General features: G+C 36.2%; 1 protein-coding gene and 1 long non-coding RNA gene across 2 annotated transcripts in view; one reads left to right on the plus strand and one right to left on the minus strand.

Moving 5' to 3' along the window:
• LOC138184208 (uncharacterized) overlaps positions 1-826 on the minus strand; it is a 104,679-nt gene extending 103,853 nt beyond the window's left edge. The window contains exons 1-2 of the long non-coding RNA XR_011174285.1: positions 804-826; positions 330-712 (exon numbers count right to left, since the gene is read on the minus strand). This is a non-coding gene — a long non-coding RNA (uncharacterized LOC138184208). The remainder of the gene's footprint in view (positions 1-329; positions 713-803) is intronic.
• The window catches only part of Sdc (Syndecan), a 238,726-nt gene that overhangs the window by 204,895 nt on the left and 7,434 nt on the right, over positions 1-26,397 (plus strand). The window lies entirely within an intron of this gene.

Consider the following 26,397-nt stretch of genomic DNA (forward strand, 5'->3'; position numbering starts at 1 on the left):
TTATAATTCTCAATGAGAATTGATTGTAAAATCCATCCAAATAAAAAAAAAATATATTAGTACACATGACCGGCCTTAAGGAAAGACAATTTCCCAACGCCCACGAGTTAACTCAGAATACTCACAATAATCTCACTTAAGCACCGAACCGTTTCCAAAAACCGCCCCATTTAACTGAAACCTACATAAATCAAGAAATAGTAACCGTTCCAACAGAAAACACTTTTTATCATATTCTTATTGCCTCGTGAGGAAGCAAAGATGAAGGATAGCGGCAATATTCGAGGTCATTCGCAGCCACATTTACAAATACATCGGTTCGTACTTACTTTCGTTCCTTTGGAACAGTTTTAAGAATACAACGAAGACTTCTCGTGAGCTATAAACCGGATCCTGGCTCGGCTAGTCAACGTATAAAGCATCGTCTTCTTGGCTAAGGTTCCCTTGGCTTCGTTTCGCGTCTGGCCCCGTTAAAAAGATGAGAACGATAGTGTCTGGAATACGTTGCGATAATTGCTCCTCCTCGCAGGACTTTCGCCGGCAGACAATTCCTTCCTTTTGTTCCGCAATTGGAAAAGTGCGTTCAGAGTCAGGCAGACGAATGTTTTCGGATGGCTCTGCCTCGTCTAGCTAAATTGGGAGAAGTTTTGTGGAACTTGAAGAGAGGATCCTTTGTTGAAACTTGTCGAGATGCATATTTATTTGCTCGATGCTGAGAGAGGAAAGAGAAATATGGAAAATTTAATGTGATCGGTAATTGTACATGAGAAACCATTTATTTATTTAATTATTTATTCACTTACTTGCTTATTGATTAGGGTAAGTGGTTTGTAGTACCGCCTTCCTGTAATATTTTGAAAGGGAGCATTGACAGAAATGTATAATGAAACATGTGCAAAGAAACGTATTTTATGTACGTAAAACACAAACGATGTCTCTTTCGTTTCAGATTAATTTGATATAAAATTGTCTCTTATCCTTTACTTGATAAGGATTTGAAATTTGGTAGGCGACGTTAGATGCACTTGCGATATTATTATTATTACTGTGTTAGGCTTTTGCTCGTTACAAGCTCAGACAATAAGCGAGTTAGAAATATCAGGAAAATAGTAATAGAGGAAAGAAGCCAAACGCGGAATACCATTTTGTCTCTCGAACGTTATTCTTACAAAGTTGATGATAAGGAGAAAAAATGATTTTTCATTTCTAACGTTATGGAAAATTTTCAATATTGAACATTAAAATAGCAGAGATCGCAATACTGACATTTGGTACTATATTTTTATAAGAAAGAAACAAATATTAGCTTTACTCTTCTTTGCTGATAAAATCAGATTTTAAAAGAACTACGTGAAAAAATAACTCCTCTTCTTCTTCTTCTTCTTTTTCTTCTTCTTCTTCTTCTTCTTCTTCTTCTATTCTTTAACGTCGTGTCGACAACACGGTCATTAGCGACGGTATTTCTTGTCTGTAGATCTCGTCCTATATGTCTATTGATTTTATGAATTCCAGGAGGATTTCTCTGCTTTGTTCCGTACTGAATGCTTCCTTGAGTTCCTTGGGGATCTTGAATCTGTTCCGTGGTTCATCTAATTTGCTGCATTTCAGAATTACGCGTTGAACTGTGAGCGATAGGTCGCAAGGTTCGCGCTCTGCAGCTGTTACTCTTCGTAGTAAAAATTTCCGCGTTAGTCTTCTGTGTCCAAGTAACAGCCTGAATACCTTCACTACGTCTCATTTATTATACGCTGGTTCAGAGAACAGGAAAAGGTATATGGAACATTTAATACGACTTTTAAATTATGATTGTCTATCGAAATTAAAAACTATTAGAAAATAGTATCCGCTAGTTTGAATACTGAGAGAAGACTACATAAAGTAAAAATAGAGAATCTATTTTTTAATTAATAATTATTCTTCTATTTTTAGCAAATATATTTAAAATAATATAATAATAGAGGGAAGATCTGAATTTAACGAGACGATATGTTATACAGTATAATAGCATATCAAACCGAAAAATAGACAATTAGGTGTAATATCAGCTGGACGTACAAATTAATAATAAATTCATTGTAATAATGAAATTAACGATACTCGAATTATCAATTTCGATATGTACTAGAATTTCATTTGGCAGTTATAATCAAGCAGAGGTATTAAATTCGTTTCAATTAGAATAATTGTATGTACATTATCTAATATAGAGAATATTAAAGCATAAACGAGAAATTAGTGGCTGGTAGGTAGCAATACACGTTTAGTTACTATTCATTGACGAAATTGATGAAAATTCGCGACTTGACAAATCATCGAAGAAATAAAAGGTACATTTTGCAGAGATAACTCGTGGAATTATACTAACAGTATTGGCTAGATTATCAGTAGCGTGGAAGTCTGGTGGAATTGCTGTTACAAGATTAAACGTTGAAACGCGGCTGAATCATTAATTTAATCATCGAACGTAATCATCGGTTTCCATTAAAATTGGGAGTTGGGCGCGTAAACGTTGCGTATCTCGAGGCCTGTGCGCTGCGGCTCTATCAAATCGATGATTGAAATTTATCGGTTGACGTCGTTTGCGAAAAAAAATCCAATTGAAAAAGGAAATCGTTAAACTTTGCATTGCAAGTAATTGTTAAAATCGTGAAAGTTGAGACGTGAGGTTAGATCGTGCAATAGTAATAATAATGACGCGAAAAGTAGAGAACGATGAGAAAAGAATGGAAATTATATTTATTAAATTTCCGATACTACAGCTATGTAGAATTTTCCTTATACGTATCATATTGGGGAACTTTTAATAGACAAAAGTAGGTTTAAGATGGACAAATAATATAACTATACTAAAAGAAACTAAATGGAGAATCCAATGATAAATATATTAATATAATATTCGTATTAATTGTGATATGCCTGTCAAACTTTCAAAAGAGTGATTAGGAGGTGATTTTATTTTATTATATTTTTTGAGATTTTTTTACGCGAGTGGCTACTGTCTGAAAATTAACAGCGATGCTATAACTTAATTGATATACAGATAAGCCTATCGACCATTGATAAGCAAGATTAAAAGGCAATTTTCTTATACGTATTTGGCGATTTTTGCGACAGCAAACAATAATCCTTGGAATGGCTATTTCTTGAAAACTAACAGCAATAATACAACCTAATTAATATGTTCCATTTAAATCCTAAATAAGGAGAAAGGATATTCATTCGAAAAACGTTGAAGAAAAAATAACATTAACATCTAATCTTACATAGAAAATCGACCTAAAACTAAGAACATTAAATTTGATAACACAGAGAATGTCGGCCGATCGGAGAGGAGATTCTACGAGGAACGAGGTGGGCGGTTTTCTGCTTATTTCGCGAAATAAATCGCCGATGTATCCGCGATCCGGGCCATATATTTTTCTTATCGTAATGGAAGACGGACGTGTCAGCCGGATCGTGAAGCTGAACAGAATGCAAGGACACTGAAACGTGTCTTTTCTTTGCCTGGGTCAGCGAAATGCACGAGGATAGATCACGCTTATCCATGTAATATTGTAATAGATCTGTCTCGCGGCCAATGCAAATTTCCATCGGAGGAAACGATAATCGAATCCTCAATGGAAAAGTTGAAAGCGATTACCCAACTCTACTTGTCTCTCGAACGAGTTTTTGATACGAAAAGTGGTTAGATCTACGATAAGAAATCGTGAAAATATTTATTTAACACATAAAGACGTCCATAGAGACGTCATTTCTTTCGTATGTCGTTTTTCACGTCTTCGAGATTCCAAGAATTGTACGTAACTTTATGTCCAGCTATTTTATTATCGTGGAACATGTGCTGTGATCTTTCAATTGCACAATTTGTTGATGCAATTGAATTAATACAAGTACTTGCAATTAGTTAATTAATCGAACGAAACTTGAAAGTATTGTGGAGAAATTTGCAATTTCATTTTGCCTTTTAATTTCTTTAGACAGTTTATCGTTACCTATTTTCACGTCCACGAGGAGATTTCAAAAGATTATGATAGAAAGTTTTTCTCATTAAGGGGAATTTATTTGTGTATTTATTTAAGGGATTTATTTGTGCAATAAAATTAGTCTAGGTTTGATAATAATAATAATCGGCAATATTACGGCAGTGAAAGATAATGGTAAAATATGTAATATGACATAATAGCGGCCAATATGATAGAAGAAAAGGTAGAAATTCCTGGCGACAGGATGTTAATCGCGAAAGAGCATCGTTGCTGGTATTTCTAGCTTCTATCCTCGTCTTCTCTGAACGTTAACCTTTTCGTCTTATTACGTAAACCATAGTGAAAGTAAGAAACGACCATCCTATTGTGATTATCCACAGGCTTTGAGAAGTTTTCAATGGATCGAAAACATTGGAAAATCAATTAATTATAAAATTGACTAAATTATACAGATAATGAAATTTTAGTTTTGGTTCTGTTTGTGTCTACAGGAACGTTATTAAAGAAAAGTGAAGAATACTCAGAGAAAAAGAACATCAAATAGTAAAACTACTTATTTTACTAGCTAGTAAACTAAAGATGAAAGTGTACATGTGTCAATATACGTAATAAGAAAAACAATAACACACAGAAATAAAAGGAACATTTCAAATCGCAATAATACTAGTATTATCTTAAGAACTATGAAAGATGTTCATTCGAATCAGTATCAAAATTATAAAATTAAATCAAAGAGCGTGCAACATTAATAATCTCTTTTAAAATGATAATATAATTTTAACAGGTAGAAGAATATTTTTACCACCGGTTAGCTACCTATTTATAGGCTGTAGGTGTCCTAGGTTTTACCTTTAGGGTTTAATACGATTTTGATTGTATCCAAAAGCTATAACATATAACATGTGGATAGAAAATAAATAAATAAATAAATATATATATATATATACATATACAATATACGATTCCAACACCTATAAGAAATATTCACTTGAAACCACGTGGAACTTAATAAAATTAAATTAAAGAGTAACATTAATAACGTCGTGAAATATCATAAAATCATGAAATATCAAATGTAAAAGAGAATCCTACGCCAACCGCTGTATCTTCGTCGACGCAGAGAACTTCCCATTCTTATGCCTCTCGACATACATTTCAGAACTTCTCCCCACAACTTTTACCGTTCTTGCGTTCAGAGTAAAAAGTGCCAACTGAAAAGAAGAAGAAAAAAAGGTGAAAAAGCGAGTAAAAAAGATGAAAAAGAAGGGGGAAAAGGGTAGAGAAAAGGAAGAAAGACAAGCGAGATGCAGCAATGAGATACAATTGCCAGCTACAAAATGGGTTGCAGACTAATTTATGCGATAGTTCGACATCCCACGCCAATGTTTAGGGGCTGACGGCCGTCTTTCCTTACCACTTGCACCCTTATTCCCTCTCGTTCGTCCACCTCCCGTTTCTCTACGGGATACCAAAAGGGACAGGAGGGGCAGAGTTGTGAATCAATACAAGGTCCACCCTCCCGCGACCAGCTACTTGCAGCGATGGGCTGAAGACGCTTAGAATCTTTAACGTCATATGGAACACTAGAATTTTGGGCAATCTCAGAGATTTGTTTTAATAATAGTTGACATTGCTAAGGTATTTTTAATTGCCAGCTTGAGACACTTTCATTCTGCCTCTCAAAGAATTTGGCAAATATCTTAATAATATTTGCCTTCAGTAATTTTTAAATAATTTAAAAGATATCTAACGAGTTTCGAAGACTTATTTATCGTTACAGGAAACTGCGGAATTTCGTAGAATTTGACAAATTCTTTTACAATATCGATAGGTGATTTTTAATTATAAACTGAAAACGCTTTGGGTACATTGGGGTTTTGACGACTTGTAAACATCTTTTAACAATACGCGTTTTATTTTCACAGATAATCTTAAACTAAAACCTTCAGACACTTGGAATCTTCTACTAATCCGTCAGGAAACAGTAAAAGTTTAGCAACTTGGGAAATTTTTCAATCATACCTAACGTTGATAAATTATTTTCGCTGTAAAGCGACAAAGGCAGCTACGAAATTTAGGGAAATCTCCTTCCGGAGGAGAAGATTCTATTTGAGATCGACGCTATCGAAGAACAATTAGAGAAATAAATTACACAACGCTTAGACACGCCAGACAACCTCATCCCTCTTAACACACAATCTATACTATCTCCAAACAAACATCCGTCTGCCTCTCTAATCTGCTCGAAAATCTTACACACAATTCTGTCCATATCGATCCAGCGTAACAATCGAACCAGCTACAAAATATGAAACGTTAAACGACCTCTGTACAGCAATCCTCTGTCCTGGCCATAGAGATATAAAGATAGAGTCGGTGAACGAGCTGAAAAAGCTGAAAAATAGGAATAGAAAGAGAACGTTGTATAAAGGTACCTTGTGTGTTCGTCTAACACCCAACGCATGTACATTTTATACAGTAACATGCTGAGCAACAACGATCAACGAAAGTCAGTGTGCAATAGTGTGCATGTCTGATTAGACAAGGACACGTGGGACCTCTATGCAACGTTCTCTTTCTGTTCCCATATCGCATCCACTTACACGGTAACGTATGACTCGTGTACTTTATCTTTATATCTTTATGGTCTTAGCTCACGAAGGCTGCTGAACTCCAGGGGAAAAAAGTATCGAATATCGGCTGGACTTTTTCTCTGCCTCTTTTTCTTCCCTTCCTATGGTATTTTCGCGAGAAATTTTCAACTGAAAGCTTAGTCGGGGTCGACGCGTTTCAACCCCCCGGAACCGCTCCCCTTTTTTTCCTCCCTCTCTCTCTCTCTTTCCTTCTCTCTCGTCAGTGACTCTGCAACGAAGGATAAGTAGCATTGAGAATCGGAAAAGGATTTAGTTAGAGGGGCCGAATCCGGAATGGGCGGAATTATCGTGCGGATTTCGAGGGCCTGCCACCCCTTTCGACCCTCTTTCCACGCGACGTTTCTCTACGCTCTCTCTCCTTGTAGCCTGCACGCAACCCTCCTGATTTAACGAGGGGACGTTTCGCTAATGACGCTAATTATCGGTTCGAATTGTTTTGTCTGAGAACGTCGGCGTCCTTGGGAACAGCAAAACGGGAAACGAGTTTGCAAACGATACCGCAGAAATGTCATGGAAAATCCTCTTTTCTCTGCTTACTTCTTTTACCACTTTTTTCTGTAATATTGTTTTTATTGTTTCTCCGGTCCTTTCTCTTACTGTTCTATTAGTTTTCATAAAATTTGGATGCGTTGCATATAGGAGGTTTGATACAGTTCAGTATTGCAATATTTGTCCTCTGTTTCCTTTTATCATCTTCTTTTCCTCTTCCCTTTTCTTTCGTCTATTACTCTACCGGTTCTGATGAAACTTTAGAAGATATTATAATTTAATATAATGTTATAGTATATGTTATATTATTATAATATATAATATTATAATATATGTTATGATATATGCGTATAAGTTAGATACAGGAGAAGTTTTCATAAAGAAGGTTACTTGGAGAGACCATGGAGCCATTTGTTTTGCAATTTTAATACGTCTTTCTCTGTCTCGTGTACCGTGTATCATGATATACGGCAGAATTCCATTTGTATGATCCTATTAAGGGACAAACGATTCATATGCATAAGTATACACACTTAATGGAAATTTACTGGTTCTCCTCGCTATTTATTTTTCATTTATACATATAATACAAGTTCAAATAAGTGGATTCGATCAGGAGTTTATTGAATCAAGCGCTACTTAAAACTTCGTTAAGATCAATGGAATTCAGATAAGTTTCTTGTTTTGTAAAAAGGTCATAAAAATCTATGAAATTTCTATGAAATACTAGCAGTTGATCATTTTTACCACTCTGATAGTTGCACTGTTGAGAACTTTTGTTTGAAGAATATTCTATATATTTGCAATAACGTGAAAGAACTAGAATAAACAGAACATATTCCATTTGGATGACTCTAACGTTATCAATGGAGTGTTTCGAAGCAAACTTTCAATAAATCTACCAATTAAACCTACCAATTCCTTAATTTCATCCATATCATAACAATTTTATAAATATCTTTGCAATAATGTAAAAGAGTTAATGTAAATAAATAATATGTCGCATAAATGACTGTATCCCTATCAATGGAGTATTCCGGGCCAAATTTTCAACAAATCTATCAATTAAATCTACTAATTCCTTACTTTTATTTACGACCATGTATTGGTATAAACCAATACATATAAAAAGTATCGCACCGTGAGGACATAAACGGTTGAATCAGTGAGAACCTCGGGTTTTCGAGGGAGAAACGGAGACAAGACCGTCCGATCGAGCGTTAAACGAGCGTTCAATCGAGCAAAACGAACGCGAGCGGTTTGTTCGGCCAGAAAAAGAGTCGGCCTTTAATTCGTTCCGGGTGTGCACGCGTTTAGGCGCGACTAGTCGAAGCGTGCTGCTCCGGGACGATGTGCTCATCCGCGTCGAAACCCCTCGAATCGGCCACGCTGAACAACCGATAAATATGTTGCACCGGTGAATCGAACCGGTTCTTCATTCTGCTTGCGGGACCAGAGATCAAGACCGGCCCAATCCGTAGGTCAACGAACAGCGTAATTTTCTGATTAAATTATATCCTGTCTGGGAGGTACAAGTATTCAAATACACCTCCTCGTTGTCAATAACTTCATGTAAATTGCTTCATAAGTATTAGGAGGATGAGATGAACCTAAAAAAATTGATGGGGAATTATTGAGAGCTGATTGCAAAGGTAATTGTGCAAGAAAGAAGATATTTGCATTAACCAGAGATTGCATAAAACACTGTTAATTATACATTACAATAGAATTTTGAATATTTTTATATGACTGCATATTTTGTACATAGCGTGCATTTTTGTACTTTTAAATCTAACATAAATGCATGAACATCCACAGTGTATTCATCATTAATCCGTATATATATAGAGAGTGGAAAATATATAAATAGGACAAGTTCTTGCGCCAAATACAAACATGCAGAAATGGCAGCTCGTATACAATGGATTAAAATCATAAATTGCGCGCGAAAGTTTTTATCGTTTCACTCGTCATTTACTATTTCAAGCTTTATCAGAAATTCTCATACTTCGTCAAACATTATCACGCTCCAAAATTTCTCGGTATTTTTGTACCGAAAATCCCCAAAATTTTCATCATCCTATCTGATTACTCCTTTGCTTCAAACTCGGCCAAACACTCTCATACTTCGTCAAATTTTATCACGCTCGAAAATCTCTCGGTGCAGCATTTTCATCGTTCAATGTATCGTCACGTACCTGGGTGGGATGGTCTCTGCTTACATAGTTATTTCCACGTAATTACGGTTCACCGATAGAGAGGAATCAGGCCTCGATCGTGTTTTCGTCGCTTTCGTCCCTTGTCTGCCTCGTCGATCTCGTGCGCTGACCACCCCCACGTATCAAGACCAACCTCGAAACAATGCGGCCGTCGAAGTCGGTCGAAGCTTTTATTGGCCATCGAACGAGTGACCGGGCAAAACCAAGCTGTGGTGGAACAAGGTGCAAGAGAAAGAGAAGAAAGGAGCACGACGCGGCTTGACTCGAATTCGAGACGCTCGAAGGCTTATTAAGGTCAAGTGTCATCCGGTGCAACGACTTCTTTTCCACCCCCCCCCCCTCTGGTAAAAAGCATCTCTGGGTATCAGCTCAGAATTCGGTAATCTCTTTGTCCGATGTTCCGTGGAATTTTTAATCTCGACCTTCGGCCTGCCGAACGATATTTTTAGATTTTTAGCTACATATTTTTTTAACTCTATCGTTTAATTAGATTTTTCTTATTTTCGTTTACGTGCGAGATAAAGGACCAGTATTGATTACAAAGTTTTGTTCTTATGAAAGAAGAAATTATCAAGTTATGAAATTGTTATAAATTATGAAATTAAGTTATGAGAACTCTTTAAAACTTCGTCAACGCTACAACGAAGCACGACCATCGTGATTATGTTGATTTGAAATACATTCAAAAAATTTGCTGGACGGTTTCATAATTATAAAGTGTTACCGTATCGAATGAACTCTTAAATACATGTATAACTTTAACTATATTATACTAATTATCGTTCAGCTACACTCGATTAAAGAAAGATTCTTCCAAAAAGTTATCCTTCCTGTAATAATAATTTTCTTTCCTGTAACACCTATTTCTGTAATCTTTCCTCATCTGACCAAACTCGTCTTCACAAGTATCGTACCAAAGGTTTTCTTGTCAACCTTATCGATGAAAACTCACTGTTATGAACGAATTGCTTCGCGAAACGAATAACCCGTCTTCCTCCTTCATCTTCCTATTTCCTCGATCCTTTCAACGATCTCAAAGAAGGAGAACAAAAACTGCCCTACATACATAAAAGGAGGCTAAAGAACGTCTGTTTCCTCGAAGTTAAACAGAATTCCCTTTGTCCCGTGCTCCCAGTTATTATGTAGTTTAATTAACAGAAAACACGAATATCCCGCCGTTCTGTTCAATCCATTTCTTCCGCCATCCAGAGAACGAGAAAAGGGCGAGTATCTCCTCATTCTATTTGCCTCGCCCGTATTACTTTCAATTAAATTGTCCACGAATCTCATTAAACTCCGAGCAAACTTTCTTCGTCGTCCCTCTGTCGACGACGTTTCAAACTTTTTCTTTCCGTCCTTTCATCGTTGCTACTTCCTTCAATTCTACGCGAACTCGAACGGATTAAATGCGTGCACGAGCACCTGACGAATGTCGTACGTCCTCAGCGAACTACGGCCACTCGGAATTGATTAGCTTCATCGAGCAGAAAGGCATCCTATTCTCCTTTTATCCAACAAGGGACCCGCCTCTTTCTTTCTTCCTTTCCCTTTTCTTTTTCTCCTTCGTTGCTCGCCTACTTCCTCGTCTTTTCTTCACGGCCGACCAATTTGTCCAGACACTCGACGTCGCGATGCTCGTCTTTTCTTTTTCTCCCGCGGCCCTTTTCCTACTCATTTAGAGAGCCCCCTATTCGTCCTGCGACGCTCGTTTAGCTAGGGAACTCCTGGAGGATCCTCCTGGAAGCATTCTGAAGGGCAGCCAGGCCTTCAGACGATGGGAATTAGCGTACAGTCACGTTTGGTAACCGAGGGGAATTGCGGAAGTTGTTGAAATAACTGGTTTGTCCTTTTGCTACTTTCCTTTTTTGTGTTGACGAGTTTATTTCATCGAAGAAATTGATCAATTGTGAAAATTGGTAAAATAGTAATTCGCTTGTCCCTTTGTGCTCTCGCTCTCTTTAGATCGACGAATTTATTTCATTGAAGAAATTGCGATAATATATCCTGCAAAATCAATTGTAGAAATTGTTAAAATCGTTAGTCAGACTTTTTGTTGCTTCTTGTTTAAGATTGACGAATTTATCTCGTTACAGAAATGGAAATAATATGTGGCAAAATTAATTGTGGAAGTTACTAAAATCATTAATCTGTCTTTTTGTTTTCCCCCTTTTTTTCAAATTGACGAATTTATTTCATTAAAGGAATTGCAGTAATATCACGCGATATTATTTAATTGTGGAAATTGTTGAAATAACCGGTCTGCCTTCTCGACCCATTTTATTAAATGACAGATTTATTTGTCGAGTGTATTTCTTCGAAGAAATTGGAATAACCTGCTGCAAAAATTACTTCTTGCAAAATCAATCGTTGGAATCGTTGAAATCGTTGGAATCGTTGAAATAGCTTACTTTTTCACTTATACTTTATTTTTCTTTTTCCAATTGTCGAATTCATTTCATCGAGGAAATTGAGATACTACGATCGATACAAATAACCTGTTTTTCGTAAAAGAACTCGTAGATCTATTCAACATACAGAAGAAAAAGTTGAATGAAACAAACGACGCGTACATTTGGTAAATTGCTAATTGCCTTCCGTTACGATCATTTCGAACAATCCAAATTGCACCCAGTATGTTAAGATTATCAGTTTTACCTTGTAAAATATGAAAATCCTTTTAATAAATTTTCTATGGAACAGACCTGTTTTTGTGAAATTATAGCGACCCTGTTTGTCCCATTACACTTTGCATTCCGGCGTTTGTTCGACGATGAATTAAACAAATCGAATCAATTATAGTCGGGCTGCGGGTAGAATTTTACCTGTATATGTTTAATTGATTCGATTAATTCGTATCGCCGAATTGAAAAACAATTCGCCTACGAGTCCCTTTAATAACCTTCATAAATTATCGTTATCGATTCGCCTTCGTTCGATCGGATTAAAATTAATTAAAAACGCACACATCATTAATAATTCATCAACGAGGGTGAAGACAGAAGCGAGGAAAACAACTGACTCGCAGTTTTGGCTTGCCGAAATATAAATATTTCATAGTGGCATTTTCGTGATAAATTACACTGCACGATAAAACCTTGAAAGATCTGCGCCTCGCGGAAATTATGTTAACGAAAATACAAGCGGCACGTTCCGAATCGTTGCAATATTTGCATTGTTACGTTCGTTAGAATATTGTACGGAGAGTCGAAATGTAAATTTAATGGCATTTTAAAGCGGACGTATTTGTTCCGATTATTGCTATTTGCCTGCTGAATTATTTATTCGCCATTTATGGGAATTTCGGGTTGCAGAAGCATCACGGTTTTGAGAAAATAGAATAAATTAGAGGCGAATAACTGTTTCAAAATTGTAGGAAAATATTTTTTTATATATATGTGAATATGGAATACGTTTTTTAGAAATTTGATATCTTTATTTGCAAATATTTGAAGAATGAGAACATCGAGAAATGTATAATTTCGTGTACGGATCTTGAAATTATTCAAATACAAATGAAATCGAAATTACAATTGATATTATCGATATGTAAATGAAATTTGAATTATATTTGAAATTATTGATATACGTAAATGAAATTGACATTTATTACAATACGATATAACTATAAGCAAACTAAAGAATATCTTTCTACAAATACCTAAGACTACACTTCCGTTTTTAAATATTTGACAAATATTTTTCGCTAGAAATATGAGTGAAACTCCAGGGAATTCTAAGAATAATTAAAAATTCTTTCCACTTCGTTCGCGAATATTCCCAAAACAAACTCCGGTATGCATTCGCCGATGAAACTCGGTTCCGCATTATTATTGCATTCCCAGCCGCACGCCGGGGATTGAACTTTCATCAAAAGATTCCCATTACCCCATGGTGCCATCTAAGAAACCATGAAATTTATGATATCCAACGAACGCTTCCGTGTCGCGTCACGAACCCCCAAGATTTACACCCTCTGCTCGCTTCCTCAACCAACTTTCCACTCTTCATCAAGAAAATCACAATTTTTTTTACGAGAAAAGAAGCCAAGAGAAAAGTACTCCAAAATTGAGATAGCCATCTGAAATTAAACTCAAACTGTTTCGATTTCCAATGTAATGTAATATATATGTCGGAGATGAAAGGAAAGCCGAAGCCGTTCCTTGGAAATTTTGGGAACATCTTCTAGTACTCTAGCCTAGATTTTATCATAGCTGTAATTGTTCGAGATTTGTGATAGCGAGATTGGGTTCGAGGTGACAATTGGTCGCCGAACGTAGCCACGGTCACGGGATGGACGTTTTGCCTAACGGAGGTCTGGAGTGGTTGCATGGGTTTTCCGAGAAATGTGGTCGTGGCGGCATGCGGCCTCGGGAGCGGGCCTAGCCACGTGTGATGTTGCCTCGGAGGTGCTGATACAATGGGACATACATTGTATTAACAATCAAACTCCAGGCAGAAACTGCCTAGCAACGGCGTTTGAAACTTTCTCGATGCTTCCAACGAGTCTGCCTAGCAACGGTGTTTGGAACTTTCTCGATGCTTCCAAACGGGTATAGAAAAACAAATGCAATCGTACAGCGAGAAAAATCTTCACGAGGCTGGCTTTCTTGCGATTGCCTTGGAGAGTAACACATCGAGCATTTTCAACAATCGTATTTCTGTACCTAAGATCATTTTACGCTTAGTAGAGAGTTATCCCGCTAACCGTGGATTCGTTCGAACCCAAAAATAGTGTTAATAGTGTTCATTAAACTTATTATTCGTAAATCATACTATTCATTAATCTTTCTGTTCGTTAAACTTATTATTCATTAGACTTATTATTTGTTAGAATTATTATTTGTTCAACTTATTATTTCACTAACTTTATTATTCATTAAGCTTATTATTCACTAGACTTAGTATTTGTTAATCTTTGTAGTAGACTTGTATATACGCGTAAATATAATCTCGGCTGTGTAAAACAATGGCTAATTCACGCGAAGAGTTGTTACGCGCCCAAAATTCTAACCCTAACCCGACATATATATATGATCCAATCAATTTTGTATTAAATAATTTTGTATTAACTATTAGCTTAACGTACGACGTTCACGTTAAAACGCTAAATCTACTGTGATCCTCGAATTTTTATATTTCAGTGTTGTTGAAATTCGATATTTTTTATTCGTTAGAAGTATACAATTGGGTGGAAAATAACCGAAAGAACGCGGCAGGTTTCAGTCATCGTTCTTCAACAAGAAATCCATAACCTGGCGAGCGAAAAGGGATGCAAAAGTCATGCAAAAAGTTACCAAATTAATTCCACCCTCGCCCTAATATCTACCCCGTCTGTCAAAGAATCTAGATCCCTCAAAAAAGGGGGACGAAAAGAGAAATTGACTGGGAAGGGGTTGAGGGGAAAAAAGCGGAATCGAGCCGCAAAGAAAGTTCACCCTGGCCAACTCTGCTTCTCTGCATGCTAAGCGACGAATTAGGCAAATATTTCCCCACATTGCTGGCGGCCACGCGTAAAAAAGGATCCATTCGCTATACTTGACGTGAATCGACGACCCTTTCTCTCCGAACTACCTTGCACATCCTTCACAGCTCTCAGTCAGAGACCTCCCTTCGAGCCTTACTTCCTAACGATATAAATCGTATCTTTTCCCTTCTTAATTTTTTTATGTTGATCTACGTTCTTCGAGTAATTTTCAACCAAATCGTATTTTATGAAAACGTTTATATCTGGAGAAAATATAGAAGAATTCTAAATAAAGAAGAAACTTTATTTAATTGCATCATATTAGTATTAGTTAACCTATTTTCCAAATTAAAAATCGAGTATCAGAGCAAGTTAGATATCAATAAATATAGATTAAAATTTTGAGGATTAACAAAGCACATGAATTGAAACGATAAAATTTGAGAATCATTAAAGGAGTCATTAAAACATTCTCAGAGCTCCAACCATTCATTCCTTAAGTATTTCCGAAAACAGCACAAGTACATAAAACAAATTTGCAATGCAAATCAAATTTACTTACAGAAGAAAGAAAATTGCATTCCAACAACTTACCAAAATTTATGAAGACTGCATGCAAGCAGAGTGCCCAGCAGCCATAATAAATGAAGGAAACAGTCTACGAAACCAAAAGATGAAAACTCGAGTCGAGTTGGGGATCTTCCTCTTCCTTCTCTCATTTCTTCCAGCATTTCTCTCGAATTAAGTCTCCGTTCCTCTTCCGAATATCTCGTGGATAATGCAACAAGACGCACAGGCGTCTCCCTTTCCCTCATCCCCCTCTGTGTCTCTCCAGGCTCATTAGCATAATTCCCTTTAACGTTGGGGTTTCTGGTTAGATATTCATTAGCGTAATTCCCCTTAATGTTTAGCTGGCTAATGTCCCTCGTCTGCGAGAAAAATCTCAGCCTCTCGACACACGATCTTCAAGGAAGCGTATAAACGTTTTAACCGGTGAATTCGAAATAAATCCTTCCAGTCAAGGTCGATAGGAAGCTTCCAGGTGTGTGTAAGCCGCGTCCCTTTGAGAAACCGTAGAAAACCCTTTGAGTTAAGCAGCGAGGCTTGCATCTGAGAATCTTTGGTAGTTAGAACCGAAGGGAAGCCAATATGCTCAGGGAGCCCTCAAAAAAATCTTTGATAAGGCTAGAGGAAGTCCTTGATGAAATCTTCAGGTGCTTGATGAAATTAACTAATGAAATAGAAAACTTTAAATATGGTAGAATGTTGAGAGAGCTGCTTCTACTTGAAAGAGTCTTTGTACCTGCTAGCTTCATATGTCTTTAGTTGCAGAGGTCTTGAATGACCTTTAGAGGCTGTCTATCGACTGAAAACCTTTGATGCAAGTCTGTGACGTCTACAATAACACTGGAATCATCTTGGTGGAAGATTCACCTGGTGGTTGGTATTCTTCGACGAAAGAAAGAAATTTATAATTATTAAGTAACTTTGAATACCTTTGTAATTGTAATATCACGTCTTGAATTATTACTTTTGAACAATCCTTTACATTAATCTCTTATGTAATTATACAATCTTTAATTATAATCGACCGTATAGAAAAACGGCAATATTTAAGAAAAGTATTCTCCATTACCCACTTTGTCATTTTTACAACATTTCCAATAAATCGCCAATCTTTAGAAAGATAATTCTCTACCATCAAATCCACCTGAATATTCCATAAATCTTCAACTTCAACGGAAAATAGCTTTTCACCCTCAACTGCACCCCAATTTTTCAAGAAGAATCCTCATTTCCAGTTCTCGAAAAACAATTATTCTTCACGCTCTGTTCCCCTGGTATTTCTCGCGTCAGTCGCTATCAAATCAAGATCAGCTACTGTTCCTTATCTCGACTAACACTTCGTCACCGAATTGCCATTCCAGTCCCATCCAACCGTCCATTACTGAAGATTAAAACATGTCAGCTTCAAACTACTGTGATCCTTTTTTGTCCTCGGGCAAAGCGTCGCAGCCAGCCGGTCTGTTGCATTGTAACAGCGGTATAATTATCGCGATAATTGCCGAGACACGCGGTGTGTCCGCGCTTTATGCGTTTCGACGCATCTCCAGAAGCTCGTTAGCAAAGTGGACCGCGATTGCGGGAGTCTAGTCTGACGCGTTTCACGCGGTCTGTTTGTTTCTTTTCTCTTACGCTACGCGTTTCTTTTTCCTTCCTGCCAACTATTACACCTTTCCATTCCCTGTCCCCTTTTTCTCTTCTTCTTTTTCCTCTTCGTGTTTTCCTTTTTTTTACAACGCAGTCTCCTCTGCGGCTCCTACGGCATTCGACGCGGATTTTCTGGATTCCCCCGGGCTTTCGTTTGCTCCTTGCTCTCCTAACTTCTCTTCCTGGCTCTTCTCTTTGTTCATTCACGCATCCCTGGTATTCCTGCGCGTCGAAAAGCGCCACACCTCTTCTCTTTGCCCGGGACACAATAGGAGCAAGTTTATAGCGTGCTTCTGGAATTGTTTTGTTATATTTTCCAGAGGATATCTGTACGCAGAAAGTACGCGAGAATAATGGTCTCTTTGGCTTAAGCGACCGGCAAAATTAATCGAGTGGTTTAGAATCGACCGATTAGAATAAAATTTGCACAAGAAAAATTTAAGTGGATGTTTCTGTGAATCGTAGTGAAAATTAGTTTTGATAGCGTTTAATATATTTTGTAATATTAAAATTCTTCTTCTTCTTTTTTGTTAGAATTATTTCTTCTTTTTTTCTTAAATACTGCATCCAATGCATTGCAAACATTCGGGTTCGTTCTGCCTTGTCTCATAGTGCGAATAACCCCAATTTTTCTAAAATAGTTAATAAGGAAATACTTCTCAGTTATTGAAATATTGAAATTCGTCTTCTTTGTTGTCACAGAACAATTATTTCTTCTCTTTAAAAATATTACGTCCAATGTATGTATTATAAAAATTCAAGTCGTTTCAGAATTCTTTTTCTTAATAGTAGATACAGATACTTTACTTCTTTTAAAATAACCAATAAATTGTAATTAATAGTAGATATTTATTTTATTTCAGAGATGGAACTTCCTCGTTTCTAAAATTTATATTCAACTTATCACAAAGTATCGTGTATTAACATTTTCTATCTCTAACAATAAAATGATCTTTCTGTCCTTCCTCTATTATATAAAGTTCCATCTGAGTTTGTTCTCCCCTTAATTTCTTCTTCCACCCGTTACACCCAATCTTTCGACTTCGCAGCCCCTTTCCTTAATCTCCAGAGTGCAGCTGGATTTTTCCAAGCAGCAGTCGCTTCCTGTCTCCGCAGTTTCCTCCTTTTAAAGTTCACAGTCTCGGCAAGTGTTCAGAGCCAGCTGATTTTTCTTGATTTTTCCATTTCCTGGAGGATTTCGGTTTCCCTAGACTTCTTCTTCACTCCGTTTACTTCTGTCGCCGTCTTTTATTATCTTTTATCGTCTTGTTTTCCTTTCTTTTATATTTTTTCTTTATTCAAGGATACCTATCCCGCGGTTTCACAATGTCCCCGGTGATATTTTCGTTTGTTTTGTTCCGTTGAAAATTTTCATCTCGCCTTCTCCGCGACCAATTTCCTTCTTCTTGCGTGTAGATATCTTAATCTTCACTCAGTTTTCGTGTCAGCTTCTCGACATTTCGATCTCGAATATCTAGCGTGTCTCAGCGGTTCGTGAAAGTCATATCAACGCTGAAATTACCAGATAAATCAGCAAGTATCCTTTGAAACGTTGTACACAGTTGCAAATCCTTTAGCGGAGCTCCTAGTATTATGCTTCTATCAAATTATCAATGGTTCTTTAAAAAATGTTGAAAGCCGATCATACAAAATTTATTAAAATTTCATCATTGCAATTTAATAAACGTTCTATCGTTAACATCGGTAACGAAGGGTTACGATATTTATAACAACCATAAGAGTAACCAACAATAAAGATAAAGAGTAGGTATGCGTATTTGATCATTTGTTAATCTTTTATCATTAAAATATGTATGTAAATGTGCGTATGTGCATTATATGCATACTATAAAATAGAGATCCTTTACATAAGTATAGAAAAAATATACATATCAATAAAATAAACAATATATGCCTTTATAACGAATATACATGTACATATGTAGATTGAATGTACCATACACCAAATTATACCTGTCTTTTATTGACAAGCTTTACAATGTGCCTGCATAAAAATATTTCCAGGTAAACTGCATAAATCTAACTTTGCATGATTTTTAATATTCCATTTCTTCACATCGTTTAAAAATTAATTCAATTTAAAAATTTTTTTAAATACCAGTAAACAATAATCCTACTTATTCTTTATAACTATATATACCAATTAAATATTAAAAAAGAATAAATCCTCTAATTCATACTTTTTTCATTAAAAATATCAAACTAGCTTCTCATTAAATAAAATATTGATGTTTGAACAGCATCGTACAGATATTACATATTATATTGTATCTCTATGCTATGCAATATATCTCTTTCTCTACTGCGAATTCGATTTCTAATTCTCATTGTTAGAGCGCATCCTTTTTCACACCGCAGTTGATGACCCCTATATCGATCTCTGTTCCGTCATCCATCTATCTCTGTCGACCGGCTCTTTGTCGACGACAACCCCTGATCTTTCTTCCCTCTTGCCCCTTTTCATTTATACTTGAATTATTTCTGCGGCGTCCTTTGATGCCAGCCGGACGTCCAGTGACAAAGGTTGCCTAGCCATGTTCGATTTTCACGGACAGGATTCGCGAAAAAAGAGCGACGGTTTTCACGATCTGTCAACAGAACATAGCTTTTCGCCGTCAAAATATTCCGCGGTCATGTCAAGTACAAATCCCTCTAATTACGATGTGAAATTTAATCGAGCATCGCGGTTCCTTGGATATTTTTCGAATTGATGAATCATTCCTAACCTGAAAAGATGCGTAACGAGGATGATTAATTATTTGCTATTGTTTCTGCAAAAGATATATTTTTAGAAGTATGACATAAAATTTAGCTCATCCGATGCTCAATTAGCTAAAAAGTATAACCAGAAGAGCAAAATTAGAAAGGAAAGTTTAATATTCAGACTGCAAAATTAGGTTTCACAAACAAATTACATAAAAAATTATACGTGTTGGAGATTTACAGGGGATATTACTAGAAAATCTAATCGGTACCAATTGTTTCTCGTCGTAAATATAACACTGATCGAGAACATATCTAACCCTAAAATGATATTATGAGGTTGCTAGCTACGAAACGTTTTTAACAGATATGATTTTTACAATAGAATATTGATCGTTTTATTTACTTTCTTAATCTACGTCCCAGTTTATAAAATATAACAGAGAAACAAGAATTTGATGTGCGTTTCTCTTATATTTATAAGTTTTGAAATTGTGTAAGATTAACACATATATAAATATAATATCCACATAGACATATACATATGCTACATTTGTATCTATGGTATGTATAACGTAGTATGTGTGTAATGTATATAATTCGTTTATTGTACGAAAGTAGTTAAATGACAATCTGCAAAAGATGACAAATATTCCACTAATATCATTCATACGATTTGTTACTAACCTCGTTACTGTTGCTGACTGTTATTTACCATTACAAACAAATCCATTATTCACATCCGGTGTATTTGCGCATATGAAAGCAAGTCTAATAAGTTACACAGTAGTAGGAACTCGACGAATCGTTAAACGTTGTGATTCCCGATTCAAAGCAGCTCCGAAATTAACCAACACGAAATTGTATTTCATGCTGAACTAGCTAATTCCGTGGAATGGAAATGATGGCGTCTTTATCCTCGGTTACAACCAATAGGGGAGGGGGCGGTAGTGTCGATGGTCGTGTGTTGTGCACTTGACACCTTACTTTACCGACATGTCGAGGCGCGAAACGATAATCTACGTGGTTGTTTCGCGCGTTTCCACCGATTTGTTCAACCGGAAACTGTATTCGGAATTGGGAAAGTGAAACCCGATAGAAAAAGCAGCAAACAAATTCCACACCTCTCGTTATCGTCCGCTGTTAATTGAATCGACTGGTTCAGTCGAGCGATTTTAATGTCATGGAGAAACAATGAACCGCGTGTTAAGTGTTCCTATGAAAGCGACACGACTACGAATAAAAGCCAACGATGGATAACGAACGCAATTACATCTTGATGAAATAAAAAAGTTCTGACACCATCGTAAATTCTGATTGATATTTGCTTTAGTTGAAATATATAGTAATAGTAGTTTTGTATTTATTAAAAAGGATATTAGAATTTCTGTTTGAGTTTCATGGAAATGAGATTTTAAGAGCAGCTTTATCCTGATACAAGCACACATGTAATATACATACATACATACTTACAAAGATTCAATCGGAAGAAAGTAAATCGACTTCTTTCATTGCTGAAGGGATAGAATTTACCATGCATAGGAATATTTTGAAAGAAGTTACGGGTTGATGTATGTACATACTTTGTCCGTTTACGAATATTTCTGAATGAAATAAAAATTGAAAATCTAAAAGACAAAATAGAAGAAAACAGTGACTTTAAAGTTTCAAACGCAGCATATTCTTACAAACATATCAAGCGAGACAAAAAGGGCAATTATAGAACTCATGGAAGAGACGACAACGCCAAGCACAACTTACCGCCAAATTTTCCGGTGATACGATTCAGACACAATCTATCAAGCGTAAAACAAAATTCGAAAGCAAGCTACCACTTCGAACTACAGCCTCTTCCTTTCTTCTTTCATGCGAACGCACTTATTTTCTCATTTACCCAGGTACACTTTGTCTTCCATTCTCCTTCTCGAAGTATGTATTTGCTCTGTTACGCACCTAATGAACCGTTTCTGCTCCCTTTGCCGGAGATTCGATCTCTCTCGTACCAGAACCGAACGAAATCTAATCGGTTGAAATTTCGTCCAGGAAGTTCGGCTGGAGAAGCACGCCAGACACTCCTCTGCAAGTACGAACAAGTCTTCTGCTTTCCCTGGGTAAACCAACTTCATCGGCAATCGCCCAGTTTAAATATTCTCTTGTTGCAGAAATTCCATGGTTATTAATATTTGAATCTTATTGTTACATTTTAAAAAGACACTGTTGCGTTTCTTCAATGTTTTTAACATTATGAGGTTAATCTAAAATGAAATATAAATATGAAATATATTTGTGATCTGTGTAAAGCCTGTACTAAATATTTTGTAATTTCTATTTTCTTAGTTTCTATCTTTTTTCTCACTTTCTGTCTTTGTAATTTCTTTCTTCTACAATCAAGGATAAAAATATGTGAACAGGCACTAGTGGTGGAAATAAGTATGAATGAGGTTTAATCGAGTTAATACTAGTGTTATATACCAAAGTATACTTCCACTATGTGTTCACTTATTTTTGTCCCCGACTGTATAACTTCAGACATGTTTCAAAATTTCCCAATATAATAATGACAAACAAACGTTATTACAGTGCTAATGAAACTTCACAATATTCATAAAAGGTGTCTCAATTAACGATCGTATATTTTAAGATTAGAAAGAACGCGTTTGCAATTATCCTCACCGTATTCATGCTTTGCGCATAAAGCCCACGTGTTTTGCTTTCGACACATCGATTATTGGGAAATAATGGTCGCAATTTGAATTTCCATTCACCTACAGCTGTCGACTGACTTGATCGACCAGCAATTTTTCTGTGCTCAAGCAATAATTGATTTTGCTTCCACTTCGAAAAATTGAAGGTGGAGGTTATGTTGTTCGTATATATTCGATTACTTGGTCCCCCTCACTCCTACCAACGCAGGAATTGCATAGTTGTAGTATGTTTGATTTATTTCGTTGTACGGTATCTGTCTCGCCGGAAATTCATCGCCTTGTCGTCTTTCAAACATCCGGTGTTATCTTCTCCGTATGTAAACTATGTAAAACAAAGCAGACGTGAGAGCGTGACTGACGCCGAGCAATGTATATATACTACTATATACGAACGGATCTCTAAGGAAACTGCACATGACGAGTTAAGATCCACGAATGCGGATTCAATATGAAAGATTCCGATTTTATTCAAATACGCGGTACTGGCTGTGGGAGCGCGACACATGTAGATACGCAGAGTACGTGTAGTTGCACGCTCTGACCGAACAGGTGGATTTCAATATCCTACAGTCCTACAACGAACGAATATCGAACGGATCACCTTATCGTGCGACTTACCGTATATCTCGAACTCTATCATGTATCGACTTTGAGAATCCTTCAGCGTCTGAGTCTGCACAAAGAGATAAAAAGGAAGTAAAAAATAAAAATGCATTAACGGTTGGAAATAAAATGTAATATAGAAGATATAGAGTATATTCTTAGTATATTTCAAATGATTGATTCTTTAAACAATTTTGTACTCATAATTAAGCATGAACTAGAGTAGAGTCAAGTTAATTGATCACGTTGGAGCCTTACCTAGTTAGTTATCAAGAAAGGTTTTAGGAAATTTCTAATATCTTCCTTGTGTATTACTTCTCAAGTGAGATACAAGTATCAGACAAATTTGTTTGGTTTATATAATATCCGACACCAAAGAGTCGCTTTACCAAATCGCTTCTAAAAACTGAAGGGGTTAGCAAGGGCCAGTTAAGATGGCACTACCGTATTGACCATCAGGCGGGGTAAAAAATTCGAATAAAAGTAGGGTATCTGGTGGTACGGTCCTGGCCAGGTCCTCCCGTTTTATACGTGTAAAGGAGCTATATAGCGTAGCCTGGAGCAGTGCCGTCTACAGGCCCGAGCCCGTACTACGTCAGTGCAGTCACCACTTGCCTCAAAAGCGTATCGTGTCTTATCTGCCAAAAACTGCTTGATTCCCAACGTTAAAATCGAGGACACTCGTCATCACCTCCATCTACAGTCTTGTAAGTAACCTTGTAGTCCTTTGTTGATTCCGACTAAGGTCGGTCCTCATCAAAACTTATTAATTACGTTTGCCGCGAAAATCGCGTAAAAAAAAGGCGGGACAAGTGGATCTCGAGAGCCTTGACCTTAGCCTTTAGTCATTTGCATGCAAACGTAGTCGCATTGTTCGCTTTTCCAACCGCGACAATAAGATAAACGAGGGGAAAAAATAAAGGAAATAGAAAGTAAAAAAAAACGCGTAATGCGGTAGAATGCGCGAAAGAGGTCGATAACATCGCGCGCCCGCGCAATTCTTGCGTTTCTTCCGCAGACAGCGGGCGAAAAAAGTGGAAGAGAAAGCGGATCTGTGCGTGAGGCCAGACTACGTGAAATATCGCCAGCGAAACACACTGAAAATCAACCGTGTCCCCCAGAAACAGGCTAAACCGAACAGTTACGTATAATTGTTTTGACGTGGTGAGTAGCTGGCCCAGGTCGAGGAAGAATTTCGTGTTATCGATCAGCTGCGAGGGACACGCTCGCCGATGTATCCGTACGCACAATCGCCTGCACCCGGTGCATCGGTCGCGGACGTTGCTCTTGCAACTTTGTGCAACCCTAACAATAAGTGCCGATACTTGGTGATACTGTGATTGATATAATGGTAGACAAATATTTCGATTGGTTGATTTCAGATTCTATAAAATAATCTCAGGTTAGTGTATGGAAATTGTGGTCCAAGGTTATACTAGAAAATTCTTTCAGTAGATTCTACCGTCATAACGCCCTCTTACATATTTGAATTTAATGTTATTAAATGCTGAAATGGAATATTAATGAAATTTTACAAGCTACTAGTTAGAAGTTACCAATACTACTAAATACATATTTGAATTTAATGTTATTAAATGCTGAAATAGAATATTAATGAAATTTTACAAGCTACTAGTTAGAAGTTACCAATACTACTAAATTCACTTATATAATATCTAGCAATAACAAATTGTAGTAAAAGAAACGAATAAAATGTTACAAGTAATTTTTACAAATTACAAGCTACATATTCTATTTGATGTAAAAGTATAAAATCGTCTATGACTTACACATTGTAATTTCAAAATTCATTAATATTGTTAATTAGTAAATTATTATATAAGAGAGCGGTTTGATCCATTCACTGGATTGTCGCTTTAAAATCGTACCTATGCATGAAATCAGTCATGAAAAGGACTAATATATTTCGTTATCGATTTTAATTTTATAGTATTCATATAATAATTCTGGATATTTCTGCATTGTGAATGCTCGATTTAATTCTATGTAATATAGAATAATTCAAAATTTAATAAAATAGTAATCGTTCGAATGTAAAGTTGAGATGAATATCTTTAAAATGATTACATATTATACGTATACACCTAATGATTTTTTTAATGTTCACATTCTCAAGCAGCATATAATTTTGTTTATAACAGTTTCTCTTTTTCATCATTTATTTTACTTACCTTCCGCCGTCAAAACAGTCTGCACGATTATTACATACTTGGGAATTAAATCTTCGAGGAATTTCATGTTTCCCCTTCTTTCAATCAACGCTACCAGATCGGTATGTCACAACTATGGCGAAATCCAAGATATTTTCCGTTAAGAAAGTAAAAAGGTGGTCGCCATAAAATTGAAATTATTCGCAAAGACTGAAACCGAAAGTTTTTATACTTTGTATCATTGCACAATTTCGCTCTCTGTTATCTACTATTTACATAATCGTACAATTGTATAATTTCTTAACGTTCAAATATGCTTTCTACGATAAGTGAGATATAAATATTTATTTTAGAAAATAATGAAAGGCAATAGAAAAGATAAGAAAGTAATAGAAGCTAATATAGATTATATCATCGATCAAATAATTGTCAATTTATATAATAACAAAATTGTGGATTGTAATAAAATAAAAATGAATTAAAATGACCAATAAACGAATAACTTATCGATCGGAAATCTATTGTACGATCGAATACATGTTATAATACTCCGCTGCATTCAACAAATGCTCTTTTCAGTAGCTGAACGACCGGTCTATGTAAACACGGACGTACCAGATGGCTGCTTCGCAGCGGCTGTGATTAGTTTCTTTTAGTAACGTTCGAAATTTCGGTATTCGAGAGTTTGGTTGAATGCTCGTTCCTATTTGATTGTACAACGTGTATGTAAACGTTGCATTCTGTATGCACACTTGTGTTTCTCTTTCAATCGATTGTTCCCCACTGTGTCGCTGTTTCCAAGAGATACAACGATTCAGTGGACTATTTTGATTACTTAGAAAGAGAAGAGGAGAAAAAGCTCATCAATAATGATGGAAGACCACACGAAAAAGGTATAAGTCCATTTTGTTGATTTTGTTACTTCCACACCACTTGGTACCTGGAAAGAGATATTTTAATACGAAATTGTTGAGCAAGAGAATAGCTTGATAAAAATTCGAAGAAGTCTTTTAGAAATGGGTGCTAAAGCCACAATATGTTTTATTATTTATTTATTATCTTATTATTTTGAGATAAATAAGAACATATAATTCATTTCTATTATTAGCTAGGAGACAGTGGTAGAATATAAAAATTTATCATGTAATTTCTTATTATGTGAATTAATTTCAGT

Source organism: Bombus flavifrons, chromosome 10 (genome assembly GCF_040668555.2).
Source record: "Bombus flavifrons isolate JBK064 chromosome 10, iyBomFlav1_principal, whole genome shotgun sequence".
In the NCBI taxonomy this organism is placed as follows: Eukaryota; Metazoa; Arthropoda; class Insecta; order Hymenoptera; family Apidae; genus Bombus; species Bombus flavifrons.